Source organism: Vulpes vulpes, chromosome 8 (assembly GCF_048418805.1).
Source record: "Vulpes vulpes isolate BD-2025 chromosome 8, VulVul3, whole genome shotgun sequence".
NCBI lineage: Eukaryota > Metazoa > Chordata > Mammalia > Carnivora > Canidae > Vulpes > Vulpes vulpes.
The window spans coordinates 58,883,303-58,906,878 of NC_132787.1; the positions used below are offsets into that span (position 1 = coordinate 58,883,303).

The 23,576-nt window shown below is 43.8% G+C and overlaps 1 protein-coding gene across 1 annotated transcript in view; it reads left to right on the forward strand.

The window, feature by feature from the left end:
• NGF (nerve growth factor) overlaps window positions 1–23,576 on the forward strand; it is a 52,727-nt gene that overhangs the window by 21,037 nt on the left and 8,114 nt on the right. The window lies entirely within an intron of this gene.

Here is a 23,576-nt window from a genome sequence, read left to right on the forward strand (position 1 = left end):
TAGAGCAGATGTGCCTGCCTACTAATGCGCTGTAGGATGGAACCACTCTCCATGCTTATTGAAATCAGATGTCCGGCCCTCAGAGTTGCCCTACAAACAGATGGTGCCTCCACGCAAGCGCCATCACGTTGGAAAATTCAAGAGCCATGACTCCCTCTCTTCACTGCCATGTGAAACTCCATTTTTACCGACTGGGTGAGAGAGGAAGGCCTTCTCTTCTCTGTCGCACACTCTGAGGGCACAAACCCGTGCTGAAAGAAGGTACTTCTAGATAAGGTAGTATAGACATGTGAAGGCTGCAGACAGTCCTAGAAGGATGTGCTCCAAATGTTAGTCATCTCCGAGTTGGTGGGATTAGAATAAAAAACCAAGATGGTGTATCTAGAATTGCACATACTTGTTTGAGAAAATTTCACTCGATCCCCAAAGAATTTTCCAAGGTTTCCTGAGGTTATGATGAAATCTTTTTTTAATGCAATATCCTTCGACATCACTTTATCTTGAAATTCTAGCTAGTTAACAAACTATCTCAATTGCTCTGATATTTCGAAGTTTAAGTCGTATTGACTTTCTTTGAGATACTCTAGGTTGAAATTATGGAATCTGGGTAGAACATTAAGTTGGTATGGGTTTGTGGATTAGCGGGTTGCTGAGGTTTACCTAGGCAAATCTGTAGTGTATATTCAGCCTTGGTTTCCTCCTCTGTACACAAAGCAGACAACTGCACCCATAGAAGTATTATCGGTGTTAAGCGAGATCATCTATTTCAAGTATTTTTAATCCATGGTACATACCAGGTACTTGATCAGTTTTAGCGCTTCTGTATTCATTTGAATGAAATGAGTATAATAGTTCACTTTTCTTTTAAAGATGACACCAAGAGTGCAGCAAATAAGTGGGCAAAGGAGCAGATATCGAGTATCTTCTCTTCTGAATTTGCCTCATTTGAAATAGATGTGAGTGTGAAACAAATATCCAGGGCCCAGCTCAAGCCCTCCAGCCTCCCTGTAATGCTTAGTTTGATGAGGCTGGAATTTAGGACCACAAGGAATCTTAGAGATGATGCGTCCAGATCATCTTACAAATGAGGAAGGTGAGCGCAGAGGTGGGATGACTTAACCTGACAGCACAGAGTAACCGAGACAAAGCTGTACCCTGGGGCCCTGACTGTTGGTGCATCCCTCACTCTGACAGGTGGTCTCTCAGGTTTTCCACCCGCTGAGGTACCTGACGCCCCACTTATACCACTAGTAACATCACCCAGCAGGCAGCACAGCCCTGGCCGTGGAATGTGTCCTTGGCAAATGGTTTGTTAATCCAATTCAACAATGACTTTTGTCATCTGATGTGCCAGCTACGTGCTCCACAATGTAAAGGATAGGAAGCTAAATAAGACAGTCTCTGCTTTCCGGAAGCTTCCAAAGACTTATCAGGGAAGGCACTGCAGGTAGTAATGGCGGGGGGGGGGGGGGGCTGGTGTGGTCTCAGAGAGGGGAAACTTGTTTAATTTCCTCTACAGAAGATGGAAGGTCAGAAATTGGGTCACATGATAAACACCTCAATGCACTTGTTCTCCAGGTTCCATATCCCAATCGCTTCCAAAGCTAGATATTTCCAAAATGTGTACTTAGAGCACTTGACTTCTTCCTTTAACTCCAGATTTCTATGTCAGACTTTCCACTTGTATGTCCCATAGGGATCTCAAATGTAACATGTCCAAACCTAAACTTCTGTTTCTGCCCTTGAAACCTGCTTCTTCCCCAGTGTTCTCTGCCCAGATGGGAGCGAAAACCTTGGAGCCATCCTTGATTCTCCTCCACTTCACAGTCGCATAGGGAATCCTATTTGCCTCTCTCCTTCCGTACATGTCACTTAGAGTAGCCTCTCGCCTTCCCTACATTGCTTTCCTACCCCTGATCATCACCACCTCTTGCCCAGATGATGACAGATGCCACCTGGGCAGTCTTCCCGCATCTGCTCTTGCACTCCACCATGCAGGCTCAGCCAGAGTGCTCCTTTAAAAATGTACCAACTCAAGTCACTTTCCTGCTCAAAGCCTTCTACTGGCTTCCTTTTTCCTTTAGAATAAGGTGCCCTCACTAGCGTCCATAAAGTTCTAGAAAACCGGGCCATGGTTGTGTCTCAGAGCTCATCCTCTACCCTCTCCTGGGCGAGCACTCTGCCCCAGCCACAGGAGCATGTTCACTGTTCCCTGCCAAGCACGCTTCTGCCTCAGGACCTTTACACTGGCCATCCTCTCTACCTAGAATGTTCTTCCCACATTTCTTCATAGCTCTCTCCCACACTTCATGCGGGTCTCTTTATAAACATCACCTCATCAGAAAGACCTTCCCTCGACTAAACTAGCACTTGCTCGACTTAAAATTCCGAAGCCTTACCATGCTTCATTTTTTCTAGCACTTGCCACCGACTGACATTTTCTTGGCTATTTTTTTCTTAGCTCTGTCCACCACCCCTACTAGAATTTAAGCTCTCCACAAGCAGAGAGCTTTCCCACTCTGTTCACTCCTGTATCCCCATATTTGAAGCGGTGCCTTGCCCCACGGTAGGTGTTCAATATATATTTGCCGCATTACTGAATCAGCAGTATGCTTTCATTCCGTGTTTCTGTTTAGTTGTGTGTGTACTTGTCTTTCTACCCTGGCTAGACCAGCCTTATTTCCCTCTGTAATTCCTGTAGTTCCAAGCATGGTCACCTGCTTGGAACAGGTGCTCGTTACATGTTTGTTGAATTAAATTGAACAATTGCCAACCCCGAGCCACAAATTATATGTGACTTCAGTCCAGTTCGTATCCTCTACAAGAGGCATTTTGCCGAAAGGCTTCATTAATTTTCCCGAGAGATGGTCCCAGCATTTCATTAGAACTTGGGCAACTCTGGGCGGGGGGGGGGGGGGGGGGGGGGGGGGCGGGAAGGCACAGCACAAATGCAGCTTTGTGTGATGGGGAAAACAGGGAGGTGCAGACCAACACAGCTCTTTACAGCGAGCTTTGTCCAGGCCCAAGCATTTAGAGCAGATCTCTGGGGAAAGCAGCAGAAGTAAGTATGACCAAAGGGGCTGATGAACCTAAGCCACGAGGGTCACAGGGTCTGTGTTGGAGGGGAAGGGTAAGCCAGCCGGCCACCACAGCACCATGCAGACAAACCTCAGTGAGTCAGACCCACCAGGATTTGTGCTCCTGTCTTACTCTGCTGCCCTCCCGCAGCAACTGGCAACTTTGTTCAGCAGCTTTGAAGTCGCGCCCGTTCGTTTGTGGTGAGGGACAGGGCCTTTCTGCAATGCCACCCTCAGGACCCATAGCCGGAGGCCCTGGTGTCAGGGAGGCTGTTTTGGGCTGAGGCCCCTTCCCAATAACCAGCGCCTTTGGAAGGCATCCAGAAACAAAAGGCAGGATTATAAGTTGGGATAGAACATGACACAGTATACCAGGAATCATTTTACAAATTTATCTTAAAATCAAAGCTACTTGCAAAAACGGATTTAGCTCTGCCTCAACTGTATCCTCGGGCTCAAATGTGTAAATAGAAATAATTCACAAAATGTGTCACTATCTGCTTGTGTCTCCTGGTGGGGGCAGAATGTTACTCAGTCCTCTGGTTCACCATCAGTTTTGTTTTGTTTTTTTTCCAACAACTTTGTCTTTTAGTAAAACTCCTTTGGGATCTGGAAGGCTTGTTTTGAAAGTTGATGAGAAAAGAAGAAACAACTATACATTTGCAAGGTATATGAAAGGGGGAAAAAGGGAAGGCTTTTAATAAGGTAAAGAAACTTAATATGCTAGGTATTTTTGCTTTTACCTTTTCAGTGGATTGGTGCCCATAAGTGATCCTTATAATTGGAAACTGTGTGAGGAAACCCACCAAAATCAAAGCAAGTGCAGATTTACAGAAAAACAAGCAGCAGCTGCTCCAGATCATCTAGGGCTCCAGGGCCAGCAATCTGCTGAGAATTTATCAAGCCCAATTGAGCAGTTCAGGGCAAAAGACATTTGAAAAATAAAAGTACAAGCCCACTGGGAATATTAAGAATAGATCCATCCAAATTTTTGAAAAATGTGCATCCAGGGCTCAAGCCGTTAAAACAAGCCAAAGCAGGACCGTGTAAACCATGGCTGCAAAGAGGCCACTTGCGAAAGCTGCTTATGGATGGTGTAAAAAATATCCCTGGTCCTCCCTTCCCTTCTAGGCCTGGCTTGCAGGGACAGGGCTTCCGTTTTCCTCTCTCTAGAAAAATCTCCAAATCCTAATTTTTGAGGTTCCATTGTACTGGTTATCAAAGCACTGATCAGTTCAAGAAGCCATTTTCTTTGGTTAGACTAATTATTCTCAAAGTGATTTTTTTTTTTTTTTTGGTATATTGATCCAAATTTCTATTACCAAATCTTCAGAAAAAAAAAAAAAAAGTTCCCATGATTAAGTTTGACTTCACACAAGAGAATCCTTCCAGAGATTCTCAGTGTATACCAACATATGGAACACTTCGATAAAGAAAGCTGTTTCCAACCAAACAATTCTGAAATGCATTTGACCATGGAACCCTTGTTTGACCAAATGTCTTTTGACATCCTCAGGGGTGGGAAACACTGGTTTAGACATTCCTGTGACTTCAATGCCAAGATCAAGGTCCACTGCTTATTGAGATCATTCATTCACTTCTTAAGTGCTTGTTAATTTAGTGGATTCTACAAGTCAAGCTCTGTCTGGACACCAAGGCACATACAAAGAAGAAAGTGTGTAGGTCCCTGCACTCTGGTAGCTGTCAGTGTAATGGGAAAGATAAATGTGAACAAATATCAACAATTTCTTGCGATAGTCTTCTCTGAAACCCATTGCTGCTGACAGTCTGTAAACACAACTGAGAACCCAAGTTACTCGCTAAACATTTCCTGTGCACTGGTCTTATCTCCTCCCCTATATTGTTTATTATTTGAAGCAAAGTTCATACTTGATACTTGTCTAGTATTTCTGGTACTGAGCACGGAATTGGACACAGTAGACCTACTATTCAGTAAATACTAGTTGGATGATTAAAGACTAAACCAAATGAAAACAAACAAAAAAGACTAAACTAGGGCAGCCCGGATGGCTCAGTGGTTTAATTCCTGCCTTTGGCCCACAGCATGATCCTGGAGTCCCGGGATCAAGTCCCACGGCAGACTCCCTGCATGGAGCCTGCTTCTCCCTCTGCCTGTGTCTCCGCCTCTCTCTCTCTCTCTGTCTCTCAAGAATAAATAAATAAAATCTTAAAAAAAAAAAAAAGACTAAACTAGATGATCCCTTAGTCATTTTTAGTTTTGCAGTTTCTCAGTCTTTGTCAAATATTGGTACAACTCTTTGCCTACGAAATTACAGTGAACCATGAAAATATTAAATAATTCATGGCTCTAGTTTTCCAGGAACTGTCTTAACGCCATACAAGTAACAAAATTAACGTGTGCTGCTCCTCCAAATAGGCAAGCCACAGCAAACTAAAGCAATTTACCCTCTACTTATAGACATATCCTAAGTGTTAAAATTTAATGATTTGGCCTTGTAATCGGAAAACAGCCAAGTTTCTGATTTTACATATGGGAATCCCAAGACTCAAGTGAATGTTTAGCTATTCATCGTAGAATTTAATACAGATTAGGGTTAGCCACAATTGGTAACACTTGGGGAGTTGTTAATTTCTTGCTGGCAATTTCACTGTAAACTCTCTTCATAAATTTTAGATTTAAACTTGGCATTGTCATCTAGATTTTATGCACATTTATTTGATTTACATATGCTGAGTGGTTCCTAATTGTATGATCAGTCAACAGACTGCACCTCGGATGCTTTAAGTATTTCAGAATTCTTCAGAACCACAGACACTTAATTTCATAAGTGAAGAAGGAAGTGAATTTAGTGGGGATAAGTTCCATTGCCTTCTATTATGATATGGCACAGCCTCTCAGTCTCAGCACATTTTGGCACAGATGATTCTTTGTTGTGGCAGGTGGTCTTTTGCACTATAGGTTGTGTAGCAGCATTCACAGGCCACCTATGAGATGCTGATAGGAACCCCCCTCCGCCCCTATTAGGACACCAAATATATCTCCATGCATTGCCAGGTGCCCCCTGGGTATGAGGTGGGGTCAAAACCATCCCTGTTTGAGAATCACTGATGATAAAAGAACCCCCCAGTGGGTTGAGTGGGTTCTAGATTTTTTTTCATTCTGTGGATTATCTGTTAGTATGTGCCCAGAGAATGGAAGCTAATGCTCACTGTGTTTTGGAACTAGGTAATTCCTTTTTCTAGCCTGTGTGCCTTAGGACAAGTCTAACTTCTCGGAGTCTCAGGTTCCTGGTCTGTCTGATGAGTGTAACTGAGCAGCACACCAAAAAGCCTCTGGTGTAATACCTAGCAAGTGGCAGGCGTGTATTAAATGTTAGTAGCTCCCTTCCTCCTGTGGCCACTCCCCCTCCTCCTCCTCCTTTTCCTCTTTCTCTAAAGCCGAGGGAGAACACAACCAAATGATGTGCACTACAAATAGCTTCGTGGTTTGTTGCCAACTTTTTCCTTCCATAGAATAGATAATCAGGAGCTGACACTTTATCCAAACCTTATGTGAATTTCAGAAGATAGAACCACCTAAGTCAACAATAGATAATGGAACCATGAATGCAAATGAACCCTTTGCATTCATGCCCAAGAACTGCCAAATATAGGGAGTGTGCCCACCGACATCGGAACCACTCATGCATTTCTTTTTCTCTGTTCAACATCATAAAACTATAACTTGAATAAAGAAAGAGGCTGCTCACAGGTTGAGCATGTCCCCTCTACATACCTCCCCAAAGCCATAGAATAAGCCCAGTACCCTAGTCAGCCACTGCAAGAATGAAGCAGCCTGGACTGGGCACCACAAGGGAAATACAGACATGGGGGAGCATGTTTGGTATCACCTGACACCTGAGGGGTTTACAGAAAGAACATATGGAAAGGTTTATGGACTTTATGTTCATTATAAAGGCATTATAACAACATTACAAACCATTTGCAATATGGGGGAGAAGAGAAGGCGATCACCCAAAGTTCTAACACTGAATACAACTGTTTTCATTTTATGTATTTACACCCAGGCCTGGTCTGTGCACATATGATTTCCCTTGGCTGCAGTGATTTCATGCATCGTCTTCTCTAACCTGTTTTCCCCCAATTTCACACGAGATGCCCAAGTGTCCCCGTTTGTTCTTATTGTCTTCACAGTTTTCTTGTTTAATGACTACAGAGAAATTCTTGAAAAAGATTTTCCACGATGTAACTAATGAACTACCCCATTACTGTAGAACATTTGGCTTCTGACTTTGCAATCTAAATAAACCATTTAGGAAAAAACAAAAGGCACGAAAATATAGCTTTTTCCCTTTTAGGATCACTTTCTGAAGATCAAGTCTCAAAAGTGGGACTCATAGGTAAAAATCTATGAACTTTTCTATAGTTTTCAATATAATATTGGCAAAACTTTACACCATTCTGATTGTAAAAGCGTTCAGTGGCTCACTGCAAAATATTTAGAAAGTATAGGAAAGTATAAAAAATAAAACAAAAATCACACACCATCCTTCAGGTCAACCACTGATAACTTACTTGTACTGGATTTCCTTTTAGTGGTTTTCCCTGTGTCTTCTTTAATATGTGTATCTATTTAAAATTAGTTTCATTATAGTAACAAGAGTAGACTTTCTAAAGGAGAAGTTACATATGCCACCAGCCTCAATTAAGACAAGTAAGTCAAGTATATATCGAAGGGGTCTGAGTGTGAAGGAGGCTCAGGGGCTACCCTAATTGCTTCGGCACACCCCATCATCCACCTTCTGTTAAAGGCTATCTGCCCTTCCGGCCAACAGGACCCTCTCTAGTATTGGGCATTCTTATCAGACTGAGCCTGGCTGCTCTCGTGCCCGGGCTGTGTGTGTGCAAGTCAGTGTGCAAGAGATCTGTGAAGCATCGCCAGATGGATCTTTAAAAACCCCTAAGGAAGGTTCCACGTTGGAGAATAATATAATGCCACCAAGAAGTCCAACCATTGTGCTTTCCTCCAGTGTGAGAACAGATCGCTCTTCCTTTGGTTGAGCACCAGGTGAAGTAGTTGGCTTGCAGAGGGGCCATCCCGTTTAAAACATATAAAAATCCCTGATGGCAAATCCACACACAGGCTGAGAATGCCAAGTCAGGGGGAGCTAATACTGCTGGAAGAATGGTCTCCATCTCCTATGCTCAATGGGTGGAACGATGTGAGGAACCACCCTCACTATGAAATTGTTATCCATTCTCTCTTCTTTCCTTCCTACTTCCTCCAAGGAATACAAGGGAGGTCCTTGTATTCGTTCGAATTGCTTTTAACCGAATCCACACGGGTTCAATGCTTTTGAAAGGAGAGGCCATTCCAGTTACTCAGCCGGACTTGAACATGGCTGGCTCATGGCAGGGGATTCTATCTCAGTGGGCCGCCCGGTCCTTTCTCTGGATATCAGGAGCAACTGCATGTGGAGGTAGGCAGAACCTGCTACTCCTCCAGTCTGTCTATCCATCCCAGCTGTGTCTCCTGGAGCCATGGAGACCAGCTCTTCCCCCCTCCCCTGCGAGAGCCTTCCTGAATTTGTACCATCTCTAATTCATCCAGTCATTTTTGTTCTGGAGTGGTTTCCAGATGCCTCGCCTTCCTGGTTTGGCTTTTAATTCTTGCCATGGGGAAAGAGGAGGGCTGTGGGTCCCCTCTGTTCTCGGACCACCTGAGTCCAGTAACAGGGGAGTAGCAGGGTGCAAGCACAATGAGGGAGGCACACCCCCAGGCCAGTGTCTCTGCAGCCTGAGCTCCAGCAGCCTGCATTCCAGACTTACGGATGGCACCTGGGGAAGAAGCAATGATGCAAACCAATGTGAAATCCAAGTACATCATCATTTATCTGTGTTTGGATTTGGTTTGGGGTTTTATTAATGACAGAGGATTTGATTAAACAAAGTTTACACTCTAACCAACTCCAGCTGGATCTAAGCATCAATGGGAAGCCCCGATTCCCCTGATATTGTCCTCTTGTCCTTTTCCCTCACAATTTCTCTTCCAAGTCATTTTCTCTGAATCTGATAATGGTGAGGTCATTCGATCTCATTTATTTTAAGGGCCAGTCTGGCACTCCCAGCACGGCGGCTCTGTGATGAAGGATTTTGTGTTGAAAATGTTGTGTACCCTGGGATGTGGCCCTATCCTAACCTATGGAATGAAATCACTGTGTCATCCGGCCAACACAATGTTATCATTGGGCTTGGACTTGAACTTGGAGCTTTTCCAGCAAAAATCATATTCTAATGGGCTGTTAATTGAAACATCATCAGGATCATCTTGTAAGGTTATCAGAAGCCAGTTCAGTGAAAATCTGGGTTCTTTGGGGGGACTCGCTAATTATAAATGACTCTGATTACCTGTTGTTTAGGCTTTTTCTCTAGGCTGAAGAGTGTGAGTCTGTTTGTAATTCAGGCAGGGATTTCCTCCACCTCAAGACAGCTGAGGCTGAGACCATCTTCAGAGTATTCTGTTCATCACTGTCTCTCTTCCACCGCTTACTTTCTCTGGTTCCTCTCCAGGCTACTCTCCCTCTCCTTGCTCTTGCTCCTTTGGCCTGTGGGTCTCCCTCTTCACCCTCCTTCTGCTTTGCCCACTCCCTGCCTCTCTCCATTGCTTCTTACTATGCTGCTGACCTTTGAACTGTACCAGTCCACTTATATGTCAACTTTTTCCGATAAACATGGTACAGCCCTATAAATGTATTTTCTCTTCCCTATGATTTTCTTAACTACATTCTCTTTCCTCTAGCTTACTTTATTGCAAGAATACAGTATGTGATACATGCAACATGCAAAATATGTGTTAACACACTGTGTACGTTATTGGTAAGGAATCTGGTCAACAAAAAGCGATTAGTAGTTAAGTTCTGGGGAGATTCAAAAGTTGGTGTAGATCTTCAACTGCACGGGGGTCGGTGCCCGCAACCCCCATGTTGTTCAAAGGTGAGCTGTGGTTCCGTCTTTCTCACTCAGCTTCTTCAGTTCCCCTCGATAATGACATCAGATTTCCTAAGGGTAGGGCGAATCTCAGCTCACTTAGTTTGTCCCAGTGCCTGCAGGTGTTTGGCTGGTCTGATGCCATCTGTTCAGGACTCATCTATTCATGCCACCAATACCCCTCAGGCTCCTAGCTGATGGGAAATAAGAAAGGCCTTTTCTCCCTCTGTCCCTGACCTGGGCCCAGACCCAGGCTGGCCCCTAATTGGAAACAGCAGGTCCAGCACCAGAGCCAGGGCCATCCTGGTGCCAGCATTATTCAGATCCCCCACCGTGCCCTGTGGGGAATGGGCCAAGCCACTTAATTCATGGCCAGTGTGTGCCCTTCTGAAGAGTCTGCCAAAATGTCACTGTCAGCCTGTAGGTGACAGCCATTGCTCACTGGTGAAGAGCCTTCCCGTGATTTGCACTTTCCTGCTCATGCTATTCTTGAGAAGCTAAAAAAAGACAGAGACCCTGTGTCCTTGAAAGAAGGTTTTTGGAGACAGTGGGCTGGTGGCCTAAAGAGACTGTCAGTCACCCCAGAGCTTCAGATGGAAACCCCCGATCTGGTGCACACATAGCAGCATGATTCCTCACAGGTAGTCTGTCTTTCATAGTGGGAGTTTCTCACTCACCTAGGAAAAAAACATTTCACCTGTTAACAATGAAAACAACCATGTCTGCCAAAAAAAAAAAAAAAAAAAACCACAGACACACACACACACACACAAATCAAAAAATACTGGTGGTAACTCAACTCCTCTTCTTTGCCTTTTGATTGACTTCTGTTGTATGAAATACTCACTGCTGAGAGCATGAAGCTTGGACAATTGAACCCTGATTGAGTAATTCACACAGTTCCGAGAAACAAAGTCAACAATTCACAACTGATCCACTTCTGAATGTTCATCCACCAAGGGCCCTTGATATCCGATCTCTTTGCATTTCTGTGCAGTGTTTATTACTTTCCATCCATCCCTCAAACCAAAGTCATAGCTTGGTAATTTCTTGTTTTAGAAAGTGACAAACAGAGCAGGCAGAGAAAACATTGTATATTTTGGACTAAAAAATGAAATCATTAGGGTAAGTTTCTATTTTGGGTGACTGGAATTTTACTCTGGTTCTGATTAAGCTCAACAACGATATTATATTCGATGTTTTCCTGTAAATGTATGAGATGGTTTTCTATTGCATGTCCATGAATGGAAATATTAACAGACTCCACTTGGCTCCATCATCCTCTGGCTTGGTCTTCACACCCAAAAAGCCAACCAGCAGGGAATCACATCCCAGCCTGGAGTGAGTAGTTCCTGTCCTGCCTGTGGGTTTTGTTCATGGTCTCATAATTAAGAGTAAATCATATCCAGAAAATGTATGAAAGTAAGTGGAATAGCTACATTCCAATGCCTATAAATTAGGAAGAAACTACACATCCTAAGCATGTAGCTTCTGTGCCTACATTTTTTAAAAGAGTTATTTATTGTATTTTGAGAGAGAGTGCAGGAGTAAGGGCAGAGGAGGAGGGAAAGAGAATCTGAAGAAGACTCTGCACTCAGCGCAGAGCTCAATGGAGGATGTGATGTCACGACCCTAAGATCATGACCTGATCTGAAACCAAGAGTCGGATGCTTAACCAAATGTGCCACTCAGATGCCCTGTGCCTACACTGCTGTCAGAATAGTGGGTTTTCCCAGAGTCAATTTCTTGGTGATTAGAGTTTTTCAGTGTGGAGGAAGTATGCTCTATGGATTCCCTCGAGGTTGTAAACAAGGAGAGCCTCCTGACAGACAAGTGGAGAAGTCAAGATATTTTATAATTAGAAAATTATAGATATCAGCACTAGATTTTTAAAAACAGGTATATTCGAGAATGAAAAAAAAAAAAGCGTGAGAAGTATTGGAATAGCTACATTCCACCTATCTATCACCCATGTCACAGAGCAGAAACCGACCCTCAATACAAAACCCAGAAGATGAAGCTCTTGTTCCTTTGAATGGTCAGATTTGTGAGCAATCTCACAGAGTAGGTATGGAGGAGGGTACCACAGAGCAAGAGGCTTGGGCTCTTATCCATCACACCATTCACTAAGCAGTGTCACCTTGCACTTCTCCACCTCATGCTGAGTTGAAGTTATCTGTAAAATGGGGATAATACTGATCTCAGAGATCTTTAATAAATATTTAAAATATAATATATGGAAATTCCTTAGTAGAGTGTCTGGCACATAATACACAATAAATGTTCTGTATTATTAGTGGTAATAGGTGTATTCACTTCTAATCCACAGTTTAATACATCATATTACATTACATTTTACACCTAACATATAGGTAATTCTATCTTTATTAACATCTCTCAGACAGCCTAAGGGAGAGACCTAAGGGAAATCTTTGAGATATTTCTATACTACCCCTACCTTTTCTCCCACCAAGCCCAAACTCCAATCTCCACTGTTGGTATACTCACCCTTGTGGCTGAGAAAGAAGCATGCCAGGGGGTTAGCCAAGCAGCTAACAGCTAGCAGGCCCCTTCTGCTGGCATGGAAGGCAGGGAGAGAGCCATACTCAGGGAATTCCCTTCTTACAAGTGGGAGTCAATCACTGCTATGGAATCAGATTAGTCAGAGGAGTACCTCCTTCTGGAGATTGATGGGAGGGCTCGGGGAGAGCTTTCTCTCCCAACAGGGGCCTAAACACGAGGTCTAATTGTCTTCAGACATGAAGAAATAGAAAGCCCTATCTGGCAAATAATTGTACAGTTATCCTTAATACCTTGCATGAGGCACATGGAAGAACCTGCCTCATTTTGGAGAACCAAGATACCTAATTCCTTATTTACCTTTGTGAATTTGTGTGTATCTGTATATAATGTCCTTGGGGCAATCATTGATATTTCTCTTTTGAGATGATTTCATCAAGGTCTAAACTGAATAATATTGTTGTCTACATTATTGTAAATACAAAGATAACAGCAAAGACAAGACAAACAACAAAATCTCAGGAGAAAGAAGCGGGGGGAAAAGCAGCTTCCCAAATAGGTGCTGGGAAATGTATAATGGAATAGACAGGAAAGCAGAAATACGATTTCTAGACCCAGCTCTATTCACCACTCCACTGGAAGTTATATAGACCTAAACAATTCAGTTAGCTACTCTGGAGAGAATAAATGACCCCCAGGCGTGGCTCTCTTCTGGTTCTGCTGATTCTATTGACAACATAAAGGGAGCTCTTGGGGAACACTGGCCAGACTTCCCTGGCTCCAGAAAATTCTTTAAGACTTTGATGGTGGTGGTGGTGGTGGTGAGGAAGTGGTGGCAATGTTGATGGAGGCAGCAATGGTGGAGGAGGTGGTGATCATGGTGATGGAGGAGGCAGTGGTCATGGTGGTGGTGGTGGTGGTGGTGGTGGCAGAGATGGAGACAGTGGTAGAGTGGGTTGGAGAGAACTCTGCTGTGCTCCATGGGTCTGACTAAAAGATATGACTGGAACAGGGACGCCTGAGTGGCTCAGTGGTTGAACGTCTGCCTTTGGCTCAGAGCATGATCTCAGGGTCCTGGGATCGAGTCCCACATCAGGTTCCCTGCATGGAGCTTGCTTCTCCCTCTGCCTGTGTCTCTGCCTCTGTGTGTGTGTGTGTGTGTGTGTGTGTGTGTGATGAATAAATAAGTAAAATATTTAAAAATAAAAGATATGACTGGAACATTGTAATGGGTTTGAGAAATGGGCAGAGAGGTGGGCAATTAGGCAGTAGGACTTAATGGGCACAAGGGCAAGGGTTTCCTGCCTGTAACTGTCACCTTCAAGGTGCCTTTCAAGATGATTCCTCTCTCAGGGACAACGCCAGCAAAACAGAAGCGCTTAGGCAGATAGATACACACTGTTCTACTGGTTGTGAATTTGGGGGGGCTTTGTTTGTTAGAAATTTTTAAATTTTTACCTTAAAACCTAGTTTGAGTCTGTAGTTTGGGAATATGGAGATGAGTTCTGTGGAGAGAAGGAAACGCTGAAGCAGTTAAATAGAAAGCTGGGACTGCAGGTGGACACCATGCAGGCAGAGAGGAGAGCCTTCTCGCCCAGAGCAGACCAGTCTGGTTCAAGCAGAGTTTAAAAACAACTGGGATCAATGCATGATTCCACAAGCTGGGAGGCTCCCAGGGACAGAGGTGAGAGCTGGAGCCAGGCCTGGTGGCTGGCACCCAGAAAGAGCTGGGACAACCAGTCTTGTGCCCCCCTCTCAGAGGACAGAGGGCAACACCCTAGACTGGACACGGCAGATGAGTCCCTGAAGGCCTGAGAGGTACAGCTCCCTGCACAGAGGCCTCATGCCAGGAACCTGGCGGAATCACAGAGAAAGGAGCGAAGGACCAACAAATGGTTTTCATTATCATCACACAGCCTCCACCCTCGTCCTGTATGTGTGTGCTCTGGTTTTTTTCTTCTTTTTCTTTTTTTCATTTTTTCTCCAGTTGTAACTAAATAATGAGGTGACTGCCATCCCACTGGATTGCACAATAGAACCAGTGGCTGGGTTGGAGCATAGCTTTCTCCAAATAAATTCTGGACAAGACAAGTGAACGGGCTGGAAATAATACAACACCTGCGTATGCTTTTTAGTGCTGGTAGTGGAGGCGCGATGAGGGTTTATGGAGAACGAAGAGACTTCCTCAGCAGTTCAACTGTCAGCCCACCAATGGGGCATTGTCCTTCTGTGATGAAACTTCACCAAAATGAAAGGGGGCTTACCCAGTTTTCCAGGAATATAAATTGGGACCACTTGTTATTTCCTGATGTAATAGGGAAAAAATGATTTACTTTGAATACACTGGCGTGGCTAGGGGAAGAATTATTTTCAATTCCGTTCAATAAACATTCGTTAAGTGCCCACTCTGGGACAGCCCATAGTTAGAAAAACACCAAGACCCCAGGAAGTCAGCAGTCACGCGGATGCCTGAATTTGTCCCAAATCTCCTGGATCCCTGAACATGAATTTGACCAGGAGGATGCCTCTGTGTTGTATTCCCCTTGTGACTCACTTTTCTTGTAAGGCAGTGATTACCCTAAGCAAAGATGCTACCAATTCTACAGGGCCTGGCATGTCTTCATCATGGCCAAAGAGCACCATGATCCCCAAACTGTAGTCAACTAGAGCAGCTTCCTCCCTCTGACTGCCCTGTGGCTAAAGAAAATGGATCATTCCAAAAACAAATGTTTCAGTTCGTTACTCAGCTTTTTTGTTGGGAAATGATTGCAGATAATCATCTTGCAGCTGCAGATGGAGCATTCTACACTTGCTCAGACGGTACCACTGAGCATGTACATGGCCAGCCATCCCAACCCAGACTGGGACAAACAGCAGGATCCTTCCTGCCAGAGAGACAGCCCAAGTGGGGCACAAGACGGGTATGAGACATTGCTTTCAGTTCTGTACCCAGCCTGTTAGTAACTCACTGCCTGATTCTAGCTGGATGTCTTTGATGATGCTCATTAGGATAGCTGATATGTATGTAACACCAACTAGGTACTAGACACCGAGCTAAATGCTTCTTCTATTTAATCCTCTCAATAAGCCACTGGGGAGAATAGAATTATTGTGATTTCTAAGAGGAGGCACTGAAGTACACGGAGGGTAAGGCACTTGCTAAAGATCCCACAGCTGGTAAGTGGCAGGGCTCAAATGCAACCAACTCCAGGCCTGTGGATATCAGTTGGCCAGTTTGTCAGGGGAAGTACCTGGACTGCAGAATGCTGGCGGCCTTTTCTTTACAGCTCTCATATTCTATCCTCATGTAAAATAACAACTGAGATTCTGAAGTAAATTAGTTTATTGTTCTTCAGATCTTAAACATCCAAACTTCCCTCTTTAGAAACAGCAGGAGGTATAGTGTCTGTGTGTATGTGTGCATGTGCACGATCGTGCATGTGTGCACTTGTGTGATGATCAAGTGGGTGAAGCTGTTTGCCCTCATTTTTGGAACTTCTGATTACCCAGAGTGTTCTGGGTCCCCGAAGACAGATGCGTGCTGTGGGTCTCTTGTTAGCTCTGGACTGAATTTCACCAGTGCAGAGTTTTTCTTTTGTTCATGATGTCATGGTCAAATAAAACCTAAAAGAAGAAACACTAGAAGATGGGGAATGTTCTGAAATATAATTATATGAGAATCAAGTGACTTTAGAAGGGACAGCAGGTTTTCATCTCCCCTGACCTTTTTCCTAAGATAATGAAAGAGCTAGATGAAACTCCTTCAAATAAACTGAAAAATGCCCATCAAATAGCCCCTCATTATAGTTAACCACCCCAGGGACGTTACAACATCCACCATCAGGGATATATGTTACTGTGCGGGAAGAGCCCATTTGGGACCGGGATAGTTAAAGCCATACACAGGAAGTAGCTAAAACAGCTCAAAGCCCCCTGACAAACACACACATGGAAATAAATTCTTCATTTCCAGCTCTTATCTTAGCCTCGGGCTCCCGAGGATCTGCATGTGCCGCATGCCTGGGCAAAGCTGGGCTGAGTTATCTCTTTCTTGCCTTGAGTCAGATTTTCTGGGTGTGAAGTCAGCAGACAAGCCAGGAAATGTCAGTGTAAAAGAGTGAGGGAGCTGGAGACACGGTGGCAGCTGTCACTCCAGAGTGGTGGTGGTGTGGTGTGAGAATATATCTGACTCATCTTTGAGGCTCAGTTTCCCCTTGTGATGTGTTTGGTGCTGGCTGCTGTGATCCAGTTTCCATGGATTCGGGGTGGTTGAGGTGCAGCAGTTTTTTGCAGAGACTGAAGTCCAGCTGCTCAAACAGAAATGGCCCTGACTTATGGACAGATGTGTCTCATGGACAAGTGAATGTGTCCCATGGACAAGTATGAATGTCTCACAGACAAGTGTGGGTGTCTCAGAGACAAGTGAGTGTGCCTCAGGGATGAGGGAATGTGTCTTACAAAGTGTGGGTGTCTCAGGTACAAGTATGGATATCTCAGGGACATGTAGGTGTCTCAGGGACAAGTGACTATGTCTCAGACAAGTGAGTGTCTCACAAACAAGTATGCGTGTCTCACGGACAAGTGAGTGTGTCACAGATAAGTGTGTCTCACAGACAAGTGGGTGTGTCTCAGGGATAAGAGAATGTGTTTCACAAGTGAGTGTGTCTCACAAATAAGTGTGAGTGTCTCACGGACAAGTGTGAGTGTCTCATGGACAAGTGTGTATGTCTCACAGATAAGTGTGGGTGTCTCACAAACGAGTGTGACTCAGGGATGAGTGAGTTTATCTCATGGACAAGTGAGTGTGACTGACGGATAAGTGAGTGTGCCTCACAGGGATCCTTACATTCAAGTCCCACAGCTTGTTCTGTATCCCTCACCAACTGCAAGATGGCCTGCCTGTCTTTTTCAAAGCCCTAAAACACTACGTGTCTGTTGGGCCAGGATTTTTCTTGGTCTGTCTCGGGACTATAGATCTTTAGCTTGTCTTTATTTCTGAAGTTACATCTGAATTGCATTATAGACTTATGTGCTGTAACGTTGCTTGACCTATTGCTTGGAAAACATACCACACACTGAGAGGAAAAGGCTAGCTCAAGAGGAGCTGGGGACATTTAATCCTATAAAGCAAGTAGAAGGAAGGCCTTGGATCCGAGTTAGCATTCATCGGCAGCGTTTTGTTTTCATTCATGCATTCCTTCCCAGGTGGTCACCCGAGGTCTGCAGCAGGTTAGAGACCTCACTAGGGGCTGGTATTATTGAAAGCAACCTTTGACTCCAACCAACCTGAGAGTCCTTTCTCCCCAGTACTCTGTCTGCTTTTAGTCCCAAGCATGGGAACAGCAGGCGGGAAAAGGCCAAAAACAGGACTGAAATGGATCTTTTCCTTGTGGTTTAAGGATCAGCCAGTTGGAACCAAGAAGATGTTTTCTTAGGGTTACAGAGAAGTTTGTAAAACGATTGGATTGGTTTTGGCACCAATGTGTAGATTATAGATATGTCATTATTATTACTAGGCCGATGGGCTACAGTGCGAGGACTGTTATTTAGCAGTACAATCTTGCCGAAGTCCACTGCCCTCAGCTCTGTAATGGCAGGCTGCCGTATGTCTAGATGTCTTATCTCCCACCACCACGTTGGTGTCGTGATTACCCACGCTATGAAAACCTCTCTGCGGTGCTGGCATTGCACAGCTTGTGAATCCAGTCAGGTAAATACCATGAAGATTGTGGCCAGCCACACACACCAAGAGGGCCGTGCACATTCATAGCAAATGCTCCTTGATTCAGAGGCTCAAGGTCAGCCAACCTTGGTGGTTTCTTCCTGAAGCCGCCTGACTCTCTGGAGAAATGCTAGGGTTTTGTAATTTACCTCAGAATCTTCCAAAGAGCCAGAGGACCATTTATCGTCCAGGGAAATGTGGCAGGGTGCTGTAGAATTGTGAGCACTGAAACGCTCATTCAAAAAGAATAGTGGTTTCGCTGAACCTTTATGTCTGCCTAAGTCCTTGGTGCTAGATGCACTATTTTCCTATTGGACTTGCCAAAACCACCAAATAGTTAAAACACATCAAATCATGTCTAAATGGCCAAAATTGAATTCCGCACCTCCCCCCGCCCCCGCCCCTGCCGCTAAAGAGCTCCTAGTCAGCAAACCTCATGGTTGTATTCCATACTACAAAATTTCTGATTAAGCTAAATATTAGGAAAATAGACTTATGACACAAAAGACTTCAAATTCCCTTTTTTTTTGCATTCAGGCTCAGAGTAAGAACTACCAGAGAAAGGAGGGAATCAAGGGAGAATGGTCACAGCAATGAAAATCACAACAGGAGTACCAATTATTATTATTATACCCTCAACTACACGTTCTTAATGCCCAACATCCCCAGTGAATTTTCCCAGCACAGAACTCTGACAGGTGGAAGCTAGGAGAAAGGAAGCCACAGTTCATGCCAGCTGCTCTGGCATCTTTGAAGTGGCTTAAGCTGCTCTTGGGGACTAGCCATTGCTTCCGAGCACATGCGAGGAATGGTCCAAAAAGGTCTTTTTGGTCAAGCATCCCCAAATCCTTGGTATTAAAGTTGCCAGCAAATAATCCTTGGGCTTAATAATAAGCTAACCATAGCTCCAACCACCAAACATTTTAAGTGGCATGCAAGGAGTAAAAAGAAAACCTTCCAATTCATGAACATCAATTATATATAGATAGCTGGCAGAGTGAAGCACCTAGAAGCTGTATTCTTCTTGTTTGCCTAAATGTGACCACATCTGCACTTTACATTTTCTGAGGTATATTAATTTCTTAATAATTTCTCTTAATTGCTAGCTCATCAAAGCCAATGTCAAGCTTCCTGTTCACTCTGTACAGCAGTTGTTCTCAGCCCTGGATTTTTCCTTGGGATTACCTCAGGAGCCTTACAAAATGCTGATTCCCAGGCAGCACAGTTCCAGAACAGTTAAGCTGGAATCTTTGGAGGTGGGACAGGAGTTTGCAAAGCTCCGCAGGTGATTCCAGTGATCAGCCAGGGTGGAGAGCCATTGCTGTAGAGGATTCAGAGGGAGGATGCAGCAGAAAGGGGAAACTAGGAGGCAGATGAAATCTTCCACAAAGTTCAAGCATGAAGGGCTTTGCAGGATGCTGATTGATAGTTAGCAGGTTGCATTTGTACAGCTGATGCCCGTCACTTCCTAATAACTCTCTAGCAGAGGCTCAGTTTCCTCAAACTGTATATTAATTGGATTTTCAACAATTTGCTATTCATCTAAGCTTCTTGATTGAAATTGACCAAAATATCATTGAGACCTTAAGAAAGCGAAGGAGACACTGAGGCAGGCAACAACAGAGAGATATTCAAAGAGGCTTAAGCTCAAGGAGTCCTTGACTTGAGGCTGTTTGTCTGGGGTTCTGGAGTTATCGTCTAGACATAAGATGGACTATAATATTGAAAGTTCCAATCAAGCAGGCAGTCTAGAGGAGTAGACTGACTCTGGGTTGATCCTATCACTTGGCCCTCGATCCCTCATCCCATGGAGAGATCGCAGGTGAAGGGGAGCCAGAGTGGATCCTCTAAAACAGTAATTCTCAAGCATAAGTGTGCACAGAATCACCCAAGGGATTGTTAAAGCACATTTGATGGGGTCTCACTCAGCATTGCTAGGTCTATGGTGGAATCTAAGCATTTGCATTTCTAGTAAGTTCTGAGATATTGCTGCTGCTACTACTACCACACTTTGAGAATCACTGCCTTAAACATGAGACCTTGGGCAGACTAGGCTTGTCCTGGTCTAGAAAAGGTACACCAGACTTCAAGAGTATTCCATCATGCCCTGAAAGAAGGAATAGAACATGGGTCTGCAATGAGCTTGGCCTTATTTTCATGCACTTGTAAAAGGGTGAGAGCCATCTGACTAAGTGATTACCTCATGAGGACAGACAGGGTTTTTAAATAGATAGGCATTTGGGTTGCTTGTCCCTCATATCTTTGCATTAGAAATTGGTAACAATTAAATCAGATTTAATTTTAGAGCCTCAACCTTCACTAGCATAAGACTAAACACAATGACAGCAGCATCTTTGAAAATCATTTAGTGTTTCAATATTCTGGACAGGGAACTGTTTTCTCCAGCAGCAATCTATACCTATATCGAACAAGAGAAGGTCAAAGTCATAGGAGATGCTAGACAGGATCTCAAATATAGCACTCATGCATCTAAATTGGCAGGTGACCCTGGTACACCAAGTTGGCTTGACCCAGATTGCATCTATAGGACTAGGGAGCTATTTGTGATAGGTCTAGAGCAAATCTTCAAGAAGGCAGTTCTGCCTAGAAGTTATGGGATTTTTCTTTTTTGAGGTAGACCTTCTCTCTCTTATGATCTTAAACAGGAAGCCGTCCTGACTTGTAATGGAATATCCAGAATATTTCTAGAGAAATCCACTGATTGTTCCATAGATGGCCCAAGAACTTTTATGTCGCACAGGAAACAACAGTCAGTGGGCAGGCCACTGCAGTGAGCTCTGCAAACTCATGAGCACCTACTGCTGTATAAGACTCATCACTGTTCCTTTCACCCTTCCCCACAAGTCCCCTTCTTAGCTGTGTTGAACCTCTAGCCAATTCTTGAACTCTGGGGCACTGCAATGCCTTCCCTTCTTCACTGAGGAACTTCTATTCATCCTTAAGAACTCTGCTCAGATGTTACTTCCTCCATGAACTTGTATCTCTGGTTAATCTGGCCAGATAAGACTGGTTCCTCCTTCTACTAGGTTTCCATATCAAGTCAAATATACATCATACTTATCATGCTGTGCTTTAAATGTGTGTTCATATGTTTGCCTTTCCTTACCTCTAGATTATTTGCTCTTGGAAGTGAAGTATTATGTTATATTCTTCCTCGTGTCCTCACATAGTGGCTGGCACAAGGTCTGCAAGTTTTACTCTTTAATTAAGGAAAAAAATTAATTCTAGTCTTTGGATGAGAGAAAGCATTACTTAAGAATCCAGTAGGGAGGGCAGCCCCGGTGGCTCAGTGGTTTAGTGCTGCCTTCAGTCCAGGGTGTGATCCTGGAGACCTGGGATCAAGTCCCACATTGGGCTCCCTGCATGGAGCCTGCTTCTCCCTCTGCCTGTGTCTCTGCCTATCTCTCTCTCTCTCTCTCTCTCTCTCTGTCTATCATGAATAAATAAATTAAAATCTTTTTAAAAAAGAATCCAGTAGGGATACAGGCTGAAAAATATGAATTGACCTTGTAGAATAACAGATGATCAGAGCTGGAGACCTTAGCTATATCATCATAGCAGTTCCTTATCCTGTGGAGGAGGAAGCTCAGAGATGCTTAAAGATATTAAGTGATTTACCAAAGAAACAGAGTGAATTGGACCAGGACCCAGCTCCGTGAGTTCCTGTCTAATGGTCAATCAGTCTTGGCCAAATACCCAGATGAAGAATTTGTGGACTGGATCCAGACCTTCTTTCCCGGAAGCAATGGAATCAGGCCCCACAATGTCCACCTATTACTCTGGGGACATGCCATCTTCCCTCTCCATTGATAAACCCAACCCTGAGAAAGCGTGACAGCATACTCTGCCACAGAATCTAACATTTTTAAAGGGTGTTTAGGTAAATTTCCATCTCTAGACTTGAACTCCAACTGATTATTGGAAGGTTTCTCTGGTACTTCTAGAAGGTCTTTCTGGTACAGAAAGGATATTTTTTAGCAGAGTGGGTAAGGAAAAGGAAGGGAAACATCCTAGTCCTTAATTTTATGATTTCTAGCAGCAGGAAAAACACTCCAGATGCTCTTTATACTTCCCTGTTCTCTACCTCCTCTAAGTGATTAGAGACTTGGTGGCTTCATTGGAAAAGATGAAGATCTTCATTGTAAAAGATGAGAGAGGGTTGAAGGAAGGTAAGCGCTGGGGGTCCACAGTGGAAAAAAACATGATAAAAAAAAACCACGATAGGGAAAGGGGTTTTTGTAATTGGAAAGAGAATATAAACAGGAAGGATACAGATATCATTCTAGAAGTTTGGGGGGTTGTGGGGGACTCAATCCTACAACAAGTTCTACAATAGATGTAATGGTTCATTCATTCATTAAAAATGTCATGTCATTCTCCTGCTTAAAGTCTTCCACTCCCTTCCCATTACCCTTATGATAAAACCATAGCTCTAGCTATGTCCTTGCAGACCTGGTTTCCTCTACCTCCCATTTTACTTCCCTACATGTTCAGCAACTTTAACTTATTTCTATCTCAGGGCCTTTGCACTTGCTATTCCTTTTGCCTAGAAAATTCTCTCCCTCATTCCTTTTCATCCTTCAGATCTCAACCCGAAGACCACTTCCTCCAAGAACTCTTCACTTGGCAGCCTGTCTATAGTATCCCTTTACTACACTCTGCAGTCACCCTCTATTAGCACTTTGTTTTTTCCTCCATGACATGTAAAGAATCAGAAGATACGTTGTTTATTTACATAAGACTATAAGCTCCATAAGAGGAAAGACCTTGTCTGCCTTATTCACTGCTGGGTCCCCAGCACCTACCTAGATCAGGTACTTAACACATAGCAGGTGCTCAGGATATATTTGTTGAATGAAGGAAGGAAGCACCTACATATATGAGGTTTATAGAAGTGAGAAAAGAATAGAAACCTTCCATTGCTTCTAGGAACTACAACCTAAACTTTGAATAGTATTTTTTCCTCATTATATCATCTAGATATCTTCTGATTGATAAAAGTTGACTTTTGGCTGTGATTCCCTGAGAGTCACAATTCTAACTCAATTCTATCAGAGGTTTCTGTTATCTATCATGTAGTCAGGTTGTCATACTTACCACCATAACTCATCCAGATTTTTATCAAAGTACCAGCTTATTCTCAATTGTCAGGATGTTTTCTTCTGTATAATTTATCTTCAGTTAGGCTGGGCCAAAGTTGGATCTACTACATCTCTGTGTGTGCAATGTACAGAATAATTTCCATTTTGGTGCTGAGTTAGGGGTCT